General features: G+C 36.2%; 1 protein-coding gene across 3 annotated transcripts in view; it reads right to left on the bottom strand.

Annotated features, from left to right (window-relative positions):
* The window catches only part of LOC145693097 (alpha-tocopherol transfer protein-like), a 69,385-nt gene that overhangs the window by 29,489 nt on the left and 26,060 nt on the right, over nt 1-13,836 (bottom strand). The window contains exon 1 of one of the 3 annotated variants that reach the window (XM_081768792.1): nt 12,323-12,457. The exons of 1 other annotated variant lie outside the window; for it this stretch is intronic. The gene's annotated coding sequence lies outside the window, so the exon portion shown is untranslated. Of the gene's footprint in view, nt 1-6,623; nt 6,769-12,322; nt 12,458-13,836 lie in introns of those variants that run through there. One more of the 3 variants, XM_081768791.1, reaches the window with a different exon arrangement.

The following is a 13,836-nucleotide window of genomic DNA, read 5'->3' as shown; positions in this document are numbered from 1 at the left end:
ATAAAAGATTCATGGCCCTAATGGGGATATCGTTTCCCAGTCAAGCAAATAAGATCACACTTAGACTCCTTTGGTGGGAAGTGTACTTCCCATTGGCCATGAAAGGATAAAGAAAAGTTGGTATGATTACTTATAAAAGCAGCAGTGAGACGACAAGAATTTTAAAACATGTTCTTAAATAGGTAATTCCTGAACTGTGTGGGAAAATATTCCCGGGAGGTTGAAATCTCATGTGTTTGCTTTAGAAAATTACGTTTCGGAATATGTTGACAACATGCCCTTTAAGTAGCTAAATTGACTGGAAAGAGGATAAAATATATTGAATCATGAATTAAAATATGTGCTGCTTAAAACACTTTCGATTTGCCACGTGATCAGAAGTCACATTTTCCCTTTTCTCCCTATATATGTCCATACCCAAGTGAAATTGTTCCACCATCTTATATACAATGTAACAGTGCACGAATTTTGAGGAAATATAATTTTATTATTTTTTGCCAATATTTGAGACAAAACCCGGATTTTCCAGACTAGGTTTAGTCTCATTTTGACCTCGTCTCGAATTACAAGTGTCTGTCTCGATCTCAATCTCGTCTCGAATAAGCCCAGTCATGCTGTCTCGGTCTCGTCTCCATTTACAAATGTACGTCTCGATCTTGTTCTCGTCTCGAAATTTCGACTCGTCTAGTCTCAGTCTCGGTGCCATCCTTAGAATAAACCAAAGACACATGTGTCACAGTTCATAAATTTGGGAGAAACTCGAGAAATATTCTAGTTTCCTCAAAAAGAACATTTCCTTTAAAATTCGACACCAGTGTTGTATTCCCTAGTTCAGGCACCGCACTAAAATTACATGTTGTAAGCTATTGCTATACAGTATTTTGTAAAAGTTACATTGAGTTACGGTTAATAGCTTGAAGATAGAAGAAAAAATGTTTCCTTCGCACTAAGTACATATATTTCGCACCTAATAGAACTTCTAGAGAAAAAGAAACCTACGAAAAAAAGTAGAGAGAGAAAAGAAGAAAGAAAGAAGAAAAGTGTTTGTGTGTGTTTTACCTATATGAACTATAGCATGTGATATTTTGGGTAAAAAGGCAGGTGCAGAAAAAACACTTCAAATTCATTTCAGTGCTGTACTTTAAAATACAAAATGTTACCACGTGATCACGAATCAACATATGATTGAAGGATTTTTATAGAGATTACGTGGAAATCTGTACTATTACTTGGGTTTGTATTCGGAGCAAGTATCTCTATCGCAACTCGAACCGAGGACCACGCAAAAAGAAAGTACTCACAATGACTCTAATCAACTGTTGTAGATTTTAAATGTAACATTTGTGCATATATTTACAGAGTATTTTTTCAAAGTTTCGCTACAAATTAAATAAAATATCCTAACTAAAAATATTTACAACATACACCTATAATGCTATAATCTAAGATTAGTTTTCTTACTGGTGAAAAAAAAATCGTCCTTGGTTGATTTATAGCAAGTGATTACAGGTATTATTCTCGTAATTACACATTCGCTTAATGTTTAACAGATTTGTTCCATATATTTCCCCCTAATTCTTGTTCTAAATAGTAATTACTGGTTATTTATTTATTATTTAAAAAAATTACTAAATTCTGAACTTTGATACCTAATAGATTAACTCAGAAGCCAATACTCTGCACACTAAATTATTTCACACAGTCACTAGCGCAGTAGTCACATCTCAAATTTGGTCAAATTTGGATACTTTTGTAATCGGGGAGCACGGTGGCTGAGTGACGCAGCTCTGACCTCCGGTACGTGGGGTCCCCGGCCAAATAAGTATATGGTGGACTACATTGTGTCCGTGGGTTTGGGAGTATTCCTGTTTTCTCCCACGTTATCATTCCACCAATTCTTCCATCACTTGTCTTAATCATTCGTCCTCCTTAGCCTAGAAGAGGGCACACAATGGGACGTTAAACTGAAAGATTTAATTTTAGTTTTATTTTCACTTCTATAAATCGATACGATGTCCCATCAGGAAGTCGCGGTCGGAAAGAGGGATTGCCACCGGAGGTAGCCGGCACCCTTCCGCGGTGGCACGACGATCTACTTGTTCAAAGTTGCCGACCTTTTGCCAAGGCAGCAAGCGGTCGAAAATCGTAAAATAAAATGCCCTTTGCCGATTCTTTGCCGGCCTCTTTTCGACGGCGGCGCCGACGCATTTAATGCTCATTTTCGGCTGTTTGCCGACTATTCGGCAAGGCAACTATTCGTCGCGGTCTAAAATCGCGCGGAAAAGAACCGGGGTCCGGCGCCAGCAATCCGACCGCGGCATCTGGTCGACATGGACAAATTGTTCGACTGTAGGCGGCAGGATCCTGATAGGTTATATAGCCACTCCGACTCCAAACCCCGAGTTCCCTTCTGACTATCAAGTTAGTATATGCGTCTTTGATGAGGAACAAGACACATATTCAATTCCCGGTGTGGATTCGTGTAGATTGGATCCCACTTTGAATTGTAGCTCCATCTCTCATATAGCATCGCTGCTGAACGGGACACTAAAACTCAAATTCAATAAGTCAAACTAAATCTAAAGCCTCTAATTTGATTAACAAGAGCTCGGGAACCAAAGAAGTTGCATCATTTAGGGAAAGCAAGGGTTCAATTTCCGGAGTTTCAGATATATACTTAACAAGTCTACTTCTATGCTAAGTTTGTTGAAAATCATTGATATGACTTGTAGATTGCATACGATAAATCTATTGTCCTTGTGATATATTAAGAAAAATTCAAAGGATAACAGATATTTATTTTAGCAGGAAATGTACTGAACAAACCTCAGATTATCATTTTTAAAAATGAAAATCTATTGTAAAGTTTCTCCGGTGCCAATAGAAGCGTACCAACCAAAATTATAATTATCATTACACTGTATTCAAAGAATAAAGAGTGAAAAAGGAGGGAAGTTAAATGCCAACTTGAAAGGTATAGGTAACGAAGTAACAAAACAATTTCCTCGATAACATTTGTAAAAGCTGTTGACTTTGATATTCGAAATATGGCGTATATTTATTTTGATTTGGAGTTTAGGGTGAGGTTCCATCGGGAACTCCGATGTTCTTCTTCCTATATGTTCAAATCGGTGGGATACAGGTCAGTAGGCAGAACATTGAAGGGGGGCTAAGACCAGTTTTTGGGGGTGAGGAGTTAACGTGAGTTCACCTTACATTTATACATACTTAAGGACAAACACTTGGAAATTTCAGGAGGCTGAAGGAGACCGCAGGAGGACTCACCCCTCTGCCACCCCTAGCTACAGATCTGGTTAGGGTATCATCTTCCTCAATCGGAAGAAAAGATTTCTCTATAAATTTCCTAAAAATACTATGACTTTCATAAAACATGGTGTGTTTTCTTGGATCAAAAGTAGTTTAAGAGGGGGGGTTTCACCTGCATATATATTAAAAAAAATAGTTTAACATTACTTTGCTAAAATGTCCTGACTTTTATGAAATGTGGCATTTGCTTTGTCTCAGACTTTTCAATTAAGTCTATTGCTTAGAATTGATATCGATCAAGAATAGAGGGGTGTGTTCTTTCCCTTTCTTACAACTGCAAGAAATATCCTTTTCTCGAGTATATTGTGTACAGCATCACTAGCCTATTATATGTGAAACTAGGATTAATCATCTATGAATTCTTAATAAAACTTCGCCCTAGAAGTTATGCAGCCCACCTAACAACAATGTATAACTGGTTGTATAGGCTTCAGATTTTTTTCACCGCGAGTTTAACGTCTAATGACTGTGCACCGAGGCTAAAAGAGACGGTGATGATAGGATGAATAATAAAATGGTGGAATGACAAGAGTGGGAAAACTCCAAGAAAACCTATGCTCATGGTGTTTTTTCCGCCAGAGCTGGGATTGAACCTGAAACCCTGTGGCCGAGAGATGAGCGCTGTACCACTGAGCCACCGCTGATCTCAAGTTTTACATATTTTATTTATTAGTATATCTGTATGATCATTTCAACATCAAGTAAACTGGGGATGTATATTTTAATTAAGGTGGATTTAACTTTATTTTATTACTGAGAATACTTCTTTAGAATTTACACCAAGATCAAAATCGGCTTAGGTAGTTCATAGAGAAAATCCTTAACATTGCCACCTATTTACAGTAAGACTGCTCTTTTAAAGTACTGTAGGTTCATACTCCGCCGTGGTGCTACATGCAATAGAAAGAACGAAAGATAAAAAAAAAAAAAACTGGGCGAATCCATTTCTTACTTTTCACTGATTTCAACTGCAATCAACAGAAGTTGGTTTACAAAAGAAAAAAAAAACTCCTTTATATATTTATTTTGTCTGTCCGCGTGTCCGTCTGAGGGACACAAAATCTGAAAAAGGATCGCGGTCAATTTTAGCCTTTATAAATAGGGTCAAAAGTTAGGAACCGAGTTCGCTGAATGACCTGACGCATCCAATTGGTCCGAAGGTTGAGACAATCGAAATAACTGGCTCCCCATGCATTCAATGGAGATTATTATCGATATCATTTTTGCTCTTTAGACTACCCGTAATGCTGTTGAGGATGGCAGGTTAGTATAACGCTGAGGATGCGGAATACTAATATGTCCGTCGGGAAACAACGCTAAAATACAACTGATGTGCTCCAGTCGTCGGTAACGTTTCCATTAGTGTTAAAAAAAAGAAGGCCGCTTGAACACCATTTAATACAGTATTATTTAATTAAGCTCATTTTTCTCATAGGCTACTTTTTCTGATATGGGACCATTTTAGAGAGTAAGACACACACACACACACACAAAGAAACTTGCAAATCGAGAAATAAGGACCACTTTAAATTCGAAAGTCTAGGGAATTTTCTCGTGGCTAAGCGGTTAGCATACGCGTCTTTAGCATAGGAGAACCTGGGGTCGATTCCCGGCAGAAACTCATGTGGTTCCGATTCCAACGTTAGCTGTAGCTTTCCACGTCTCATGTGGCTCCACTTTTGAAAGAGATTCAAAACTGCAAATCAAATCGAATGTCTAGGATTCAGCAGCTTTTTTTCTTTGTTTCAATACCTCTTCTAATATCAATTTTTTGTGCAAAATGTTTAAAAAAAAGTTTAAGATTTATATAGGTTATGTGCACATATATTTCCTCAGGGTGGAACAAAATGAACGTATAAGGAAAATCTTGATAATAAACGGCAAACACCTACATGCGTCATGCTAATCGTAATAATAAAGAATTACTGATAGATGTCGCTACTTTCACTATTACTTGACTGCCTGGCGTTAATAGACGGCGATATACTTTCGCTTTCAGATGTTGAAACTCACTCGAAGCTCTATGGTTAGCGAACACATCTTTGGCGCGGGAGAACCGGGTTCAGTTCCCGGCGGGAGCACATATAGTTTGGATCTCACGCTAAAACTGTAGGTCCAGGTCTTATATAACCTGGGTATTGAAAAGGACGCTAAATTCTACTAATGCAATGTAATGTAATGTTATCAAGTATTAACTTCTCGGGGAATTTGCTGATATAAAACTATTATGACAATTTAATTGCTGTTTAGAACCTGTACTGTTTCTATTTAATTAACTTCAAAATAGGTTAAGGCCCGAAACCATATTTGGATTTAGGGGGCACGGTGGTTCAGTGGTTGAGCGCTTATCTCAGGTGCTTGGGGTCCCTCGTTCGATTCCCAGCCAAGTATGTTTGTAGTGGACAACATCGTGTCCGTGGTTTTCCCGGTGCACTCCAATTTCCTCCCACATTCTCATTCTACTAATTATTCCATCCTGGAGGACCAGGCCCCCAATGCTCATGTGGGCCCATGTATTTTTTATGAATATGTATTTTTATTGTTATATGTATTTTTTTTTACGAATATACAATATTTGGCATAATTTGAATTCAATTTCTCTTAAAAATCTTCGTTATATGCCTTCTTGCAACCCCCCTTCTTGTCTGGAACCAAACACACATCTGAATGGGCCCCTTCAAAGTTACAGAGAAATCAACACACTTGTCTTCCATCACCATTTATTGCCTTAATCATCCGTCTCCGTTAGCCTAAAGGGCATAAACGTGGGACGTTAAACTAAAAGATTTCATTGTTATATTTGGATTTAAGCATTAGTATTTGCGTAACCACATGTTTAGCTAACGAATCTAACTGCGTGTATTTGGCACAGACATGGTTTAGTTACTAGAACCACTCTCATTTTGTTAATGAGTATAATATTTAATGTATCTTGGTTCTCGCACTTATTTTGGTGTGCCAATTTTTGATGATACAGTCAAACGAAGATTCTCAGATGAAACCATTACGAACTAATATAAGAACATTAAATCATATATTATTTCTTGAAATATTTTCTATCCCAGAACAACGTTTATATACACTCTCAGATTTAAAAAAAAAAAAAAAAATGTCAAAATTCGATAGCTCTAATCATGATGCTTAAAATTTTATTTCGAAATCTTGAAATAGGCTGATAACAAAACTGAAAATAATATAACTGCAATAGAGATATGGTTTGGTATATGTTTCTCATTACGTTACCTTCGTACTATATAACTACAAGCTAATAATTATGTCACTATAAACCTACTTACCAGCTTCGCACTTTCCGTGCTGATTCACACTAAACGCACTGATAAGGAAACGCGTTTGAAAATGCATATGTATTACGAGAACTGTCCTTCAAAGAGAGTTTTCGCAACCCATGGTTGTATATCAAACAACAAGACAAAGACGAAACTATTGCTTCATATAATAACAAACCAAAGAATGATATAAATTCCTTCCGCACTTACGAGCACATACGTAAAATGCCTTTTCACCAAGAAGTGGAAGAACACACTCCGAGAAAATGTCCACGGAAGGATATTTTTTCTAAAGCATTGTTTTCTGATTACTTGAGCACTAAGTCGCCTGGAGACTATGTATAAATAATATTGGTTGTTAACTACAATTAAAAATAGTCTATAGTATCAAAAAATCGAGATTGATCCTTTCTACATCGGAAAAGTGCTCAGTGACTGAGCTATAATCAAGCTATATGAAGTATTAGTCTGATGAAAGTCAAATAACAAGAATTTTAGCAAGGAAAAAATTCATCCTGGGCAAGAATTTTAGGAATGATCCAAAAATGTATCAAAAGATTGCGATCTTGGCCAATAATTAGTTTTCGGATTAGGGGCCGCAAAATTTTTCAACGGTCCTTAAATCGAGTTTTCGTATTTTTTACGGAATAAGCACATCATACTGAGTTAAGTGATGGTTTGGGTTTGGCTACACTGTATGTAGTTCTCCATATATAAGGCGTACAAGAAAATTTTTAATTGAATAAAATATATTGGATCTCCAATCAGGGTCACACAATTTTTGAATCGCTCCTAAATCGAGGTTTTTGTATTTTCTACGGAATAAGCACATCATACTGAGTTAAGTGATAGTTGGGCTTGGCTACACTGTATGTAGTTCTCGAATTATAAGGCGTACAAGAAAATTTTTGATTAAAATATATTGAATCTTTTGATCCTAAAAAATAATGGCAGTTCGCGTCCCTCTGAAGAGCATAGAGGTCTTCAATTATGTTCTCGGTGTCTGAGTTTCGTGTCCTTGTCGAGATCGATACAAATTCTCAGAGTGTGAGAAAGAGTTCATTAAAAAAGTGAAGTAAGTTCATTATTGTTCAGTTTCCTTTTTTTAAATACAGAAATGAAATAAAATATCTAATTTATGCTACGTTTATGCTTTTTAGGAAGAAGGAGTCGATGATTAATAAAAGGGAATAATTATATAAGAATTGGTGGAGTGAGGATATAAGGGCAGAATACCTATGATGATAATGTTTTTTTTTTTAAAAAAAAAAACACTAATTGACTGAAATAAAAGTATGATGATGGCTACAACGGTAGAATTTTACTCCTAATTTTCTGTTTTCATTTCAGAGCGATGGCAATAGCTCATGATTAGTGACACCCATGAGACTAGAAGTAAAATTTTAGATTCGAGACGAGACGAGAATCGGGACGAAATGAGAAGCGAAATTTATAGGTTTCGTTAGTAACAGTAGTTCAAGTAAGATTCAGATCTCAAACACTATATTAGTGTTACAAGATGCATAGCATAAAAAAATATAAATTGATAAAATGATTATACGAACATAATGAAAAGCATTTATTCACTTTTAAAGATATGTAAATCATTGCACAATGCAATCTATTATAACACACTGTTTATATGTTGTTATAACACACTGTTTGTGTGTGTCTCGTGATGTTGCAGGATTGTGATAACTTTAGATTAATAAAAAGTTCATAAATTGTATACATGAATTAAAAAAAAAACGAGATGAGAAAAGCTTTCCAAGAATCGAGATAAGACGAGATTTTACAAAATTTAAGAAAACGAGACGAGATATAAGGACACGTCTCATCTCGTGGGCAATAGTACTTAGAATAACGAAACGCCTGACAATGCATAACCGTGCACAGATCTTATTACCATTATGTTGCACAGCAGGTACTAGAGAAAATCTGGAGCAGTCTTTACGGGCTTCGTCTTTCAGTCGATGCCAAAGCTATCAATAAGGACTGCCATTTAATACGCATAAGTACATAATCTGTGGGAGATACTCGCATAGAAGCGGTCGGTCCTCATCCTCAACACTCAGACAATCAGGACAATTTGCAAGTTGTATAGAACGTCACCTCATAATATGTAACTTTTTGCTGTAGGAGTGGGAGAAGGAAGAATTTTCTCGAACAAAGCATTGCTTCGAGAATGCATTTGATGTGTCGAGCTCCCTCGTGGCTAAGCGGTTAGCGTACGCGCCTTTCACGTGGGAGATCCGGATTCGATTCCTGGCGGGAGCTCATGTGGTTCTGATTCCACGTTAAGCTGTAAGAACACGTTTCATATAGCTTCACTATTGAACGCTAAACTGAAAATCAAATCAAATCAAATCAACATTTGATGTGTCCTGGCAGACATATTACCTGAGTTTCTGATAAAGTCAGGCGAAAATGTTCCTATAGTACTGCAAAAACTAACAGTATCTACTTTTCTCACAAACCTTATGGTGATATTCAGTGTACAAATACAAATGCAAAGAAAAAAACCTATTGATTTTATAAAATACATACAATTTTATTAAGTACTAGCTGAAATATCCGGTTTTCGTTAAATCTTTGAAAGTAAAGAAATGTGTAAAATATGGTATATAATTACGAACAATGCATTTGACATTGTCACTATCAATTTGGGAGCCAGCTGACATCCCGCTCTTCACACGGGAAGAATAAGATTGACACAAAAGAATTCGAAGATCTGGAAGATATGCAACCTGGACCACAAGCATAACGATTGGGTTACCTACCTCACAAAACTATATGGTTCACTGTGTGTAATTTATGCGTAAATTTTCACTGCCCGAATCACACCGTGAATCGAAAATCGAAGAAAAACGGCTTCGTACACTATTAGATCTGGTGAAGATCTATCTATGTACAAGGTGTAGTGCCTCTAGGTGACTCTCTTTATGTGAAAATCTGATGACGGACATGCACGTTCTTTTTATCAGTTGGACCTCGATAACTTGAATTTCTTGATAGCTCGAATTTTTTCACATTCCCTTGAACTCTCCATAACATTTAATGTTAAAATAAGCTCTGTAAGCCTAATGTTTAAAAATAACAACCTCCATAACTCGAATTTTAAGGGTTTCATAATCATATTTTAAAAACCTCAGTAACTCAAACTTTCCTATCTGCGAACCTCGACGAGTCGAAGTTTACCTCTGAAAGTCGAATTTTCTCTTTATGTGACCTCCATAATATAAAGCTATAGCTAAATGATTTTACGTAATTGTCATTGTCGCTAGTCTTGTCATTCAGTGGCGGATCTAGAAGATAAAAACTGGGGGGGGGGGCGGCCAGAACCCAGACTATGATAGGTATATCATGAGTTTACTATGAACTTTCAAAAAAATATAAATAATAGCTTAGCTTAAATTATCTTTGTCACCCAAAAAACTGGGGATCTAAGGCCCCCCGGCCCCGGCCTAGATCCGCCACTGCTGTCATTATTGTTAATGTGTACTCTAATTGTTTCTTGCTCATGTCTAGTATTTTATTTTTTATAGGTCTTCTTATTTAATTTAAAGAACTTTTCACAACTATGAGTTATAGAGGTAGAATGAATAAAACTGAGTTGTAGAGGTTATATAGTCACTTTTCATGAGGAATCTCGGTATCTCGAACTTTTGTTGTGGCCACCTTGATAACTCGAACTTTGATTGCTCGAAAATCTCAACTTCGAATTTTTATTTATTCCCTTCAGCTTCGAATTATCGGGGTTCCGCTGTAAAATATTAAATACAGAGAAATATTCTCTTAACTATTGAAATACCAGCGTACGATTGACCTTGACATTCAGAATTGTAGAATTCATAAAATTAAAGCGTTTGGAAATAAAACAATCATATTGCAAATATCGAATAATGGGGACGTATTATATTAAAATCTTTGGTAAGTAAGCCAGTTACATTATATAGTTCTGATAGCAGTGATAGGCTATTCTTTGTGATTGAAATTGCCTTCTTCTTGCGAGATACAAAAGATATTAAATGGAAAGTAGGTTGTTTGGCTGAGTGTACCGAATAGAGGTAGGTATATATTTTTTGCAATATTACTACATAATATTGGGTTTTGCCTCAGGACAAATATTACAATCTCTTTACTACACTTACTGGTTATTGTTATCAAACACTGTTACTCGAAGACTGGCACAGGAAGTTAGAAATTACGTCAGGATTGCGAAATTTGCAATATTTGGCACATGTTGACCCTTGTTTTAAAGACATATTAAAAAAAAAAAAAAACTTGTATGACATGGTTATTATCCTCAGGATATAATTTTAGCCAGGGCATTCGCTTTTTTTTCTTTTTTCCCTTTCTTTCATTAGCGTAGCCCAAATCACTATCTAGCCCAACTGGTAGTTAACCCTAATTAATTGTTCAAATTTCATACGTTCATATTTCATGTTGCACAATACTACACCATTATATATCAAACAGCGAAACGATAAGCGTGTATACGTGTTTTTTCAATATCTTAAATAAGATATCTTGTCTATGTTGAAAAAAATGAGAATGTTTAAAAATTACGTAATATAAATCTAAAAAAAAAAAAAAAGACAAAAACACCAAAACATCACAAGTCTATTAGTTCTGTATCATCCATCATGTGGCCACATTTCAACTTACCGCATTAAACACTGGGTTCACTAACACATGTTACCTACAGGTATTTAACCTGAATTGGAAGAACTAAACGAGTGTTACCGAAATGAGAATGCTGCGCTGGATGTGTGGAATAAGAAGAGGAGACAGAGTGACGAATGAGAGAATAAGAGAAACAATCAGGGGAAAAAGTGAGGGGGAACGCGGGGGGACGTCGTCTCCTCATATTCAAAAAAATACATACCGTGTCCCCCAGTTCATAAAAAATTACAATGGGCAAAGATAGGCAGGGGGATAGCGTGACGTCATGCCGCTACCTACCTTCACCCTACCTTTTCAGATCCACTTTTACCCCTGGAAACAATCATGGTTGCAGAGATATCTAAGAAGATCCAAGAGAGAAGAATACAGTAGTGTTACCGTCTAATTAGAAGAACAAACGACTTTGCGGACAGAAGAGTAATGATAATGGAAGTGGATGGGAAGAGAGGTAAAGAACGACTAAGAAGGAAATGGATGGATATGGTTATGATGTGGGAGAAATGGATGGATATGGGAGAAAGATCGAAAAGGGGAAGAATTCTTGAAAGTGACTTTATGGAGAAGATTTATTTAAAAAATGTGGATTCCACATAAGTGGAGAAAAACGGGAAGAAAGAAGAAGGTAGAGTTAAGCAAAAGTATGAAAAAAAAAAAAAAAAACGTAAACTATCCAAAATACACGTTCACGATGTTCTAACAGTACCATATGGCCTAGAATTAAACTAAGAATCTTTTACAACAGACACAAATGAGTGGCTCAAGTGAACACAATGATATGTCACATTTTTCAACTTTCCAGTAAACTGGGAAGAATGATTCGATATTCCCATGCAATTCAATGCAATGGCACATATCAAACCAACTTTTTCTGCCACTTGTTCAGTAAGTACATTTCCGTGAAGAATATAATTCAAAGTTTAAAATACGACTATTCTTCATATATTTTGAGGATTCTGAGCGGAATATTTTTGAGAGTTGGCAAACCGTAATCATATTTTATCAATCTTTTATTCACTTCTTACTTTTTAAGAAGTAACGAAATTGATGATTATATTTGAGGTCCTTTCATGAGCAGCGTGTGTGTCGGCCATTGGCATTTTCGTGACGAGGAAAAACAGCCTTTTTTACTGACACCCCATTGGATCACCAATCAATCAATCAAGGTCTAGGTAAAAGTCCACATAAAATAGAAAAGAAACAAAAAATTGCAAGCGAAAAAAAACTCGTATCATTACAAGACAAGCCATGATTTAGAAAAAAAAAAAAAAAAAAAACTAAACTGATAGTTGCTTATTACGTAACTCGGTTGTTGTGCATCATTATTTAATTGTTGGCCTCAGACAAACATTGATAAAGACATATGTAAGTTCACCCTTGTTTATTATATGAATTGTTGTGATATTATTATTTTTATATTTTTGTAATTATTAGTTATTATAATCCTAACATGTTATGATAATATTATGTACAGTAGTTGATGTATTACAGAATGCAACGGTACAATCAGTATGCTGTTGTGTTCAGAATTAATAAGTAAATAAATTACGTAATAAACATATCTTTAAAATGTACAGTAATCAGCAAAAATCGTACACAATTCAGATACACCTTTTACTTGGCCTTATCAGTGACTATGAACTGAATTTCAGATAATCGTGGCAAATAATACGTTCTTGTAGAGTGATACGTAGAATTAAAATATTTCGTACAAACGACGTCCAGCTAGACATACGTTGAAATGAGTAGAGCATGCCAGAAGCATGGTAAACATAACACCTCATACATATGGTTGGTACCCTGTTATCTAAGGGTCTAGATAAAACCAATTTCAAAGGCATAGTTTTATCTATTAAAAAAATAATAATAACGTATAAAAGCTTTTTATATCGCCAAAACAAGAATTTCAGGAATGATAAAAAAAATGAATCAAATGAAATCTGTGAGTTTTACGTCCCGCGGTTATGCCGGTTAGGCTAAAGGAGACGGTGATGATGAGTAATGATTGAAATGGTGGAATGAAGAAAGTGGGAGGAAACGGGAGAACCCCGAGAAAACCCACGCACACGGTGTTTGTCCACCACAAAGTTCACTTGGTGGGGGCTGGAATCGAACCTGGGACCCCAAGCACCAGAGGTGAACGCTCTACCACTGAGCCACCGCGGCCCAAAAATGAATCAAAAGATGGTGATCTTGGCCAACAATTAGTTTTTGGATCAGGGGCCACAAAATTTTTGAACGGACTCTAAATCGAGTTTTCGTTTTTTTAAAAATTTTTTTAATAAGCACATCATACTGATTTAAGTGATAGTTTCAGTTTAGCTACACTATATGTAGTTCTCCAGATATAAGGCGTACAAGAAATTTTTTTGATTGAAATATATGGGATCTTATGATGCATTTTTGGATTAGGGGGCCACAAAATTTTTTGAATGGCCCCTAAATCGAGATTTCGTATTTTTCACATTTGAGCTCCTCCATGGCTAAGCGGTTAGCGTATGCGTCTTTGGCGCGGGAGACCCGGGTTCGATTCCCGGCG

The sequence above is a fragment of the Thermobia domestica genome, chromosome 8, assembly GCF_964235325.1.
Source record: "Thermobia domestica chromosome 8, izTheDome1.hap1.1, whole genome shotgun sequence".
NCBI lineage: Eukaryota > Metazoa > Arthropoda > Insecta > Zygentoma > Lepismatidae > Thermobia > Thermobia domestica.
This window is presented reverse-complemented; position numbering and strand designations above follow the sequence as displayed.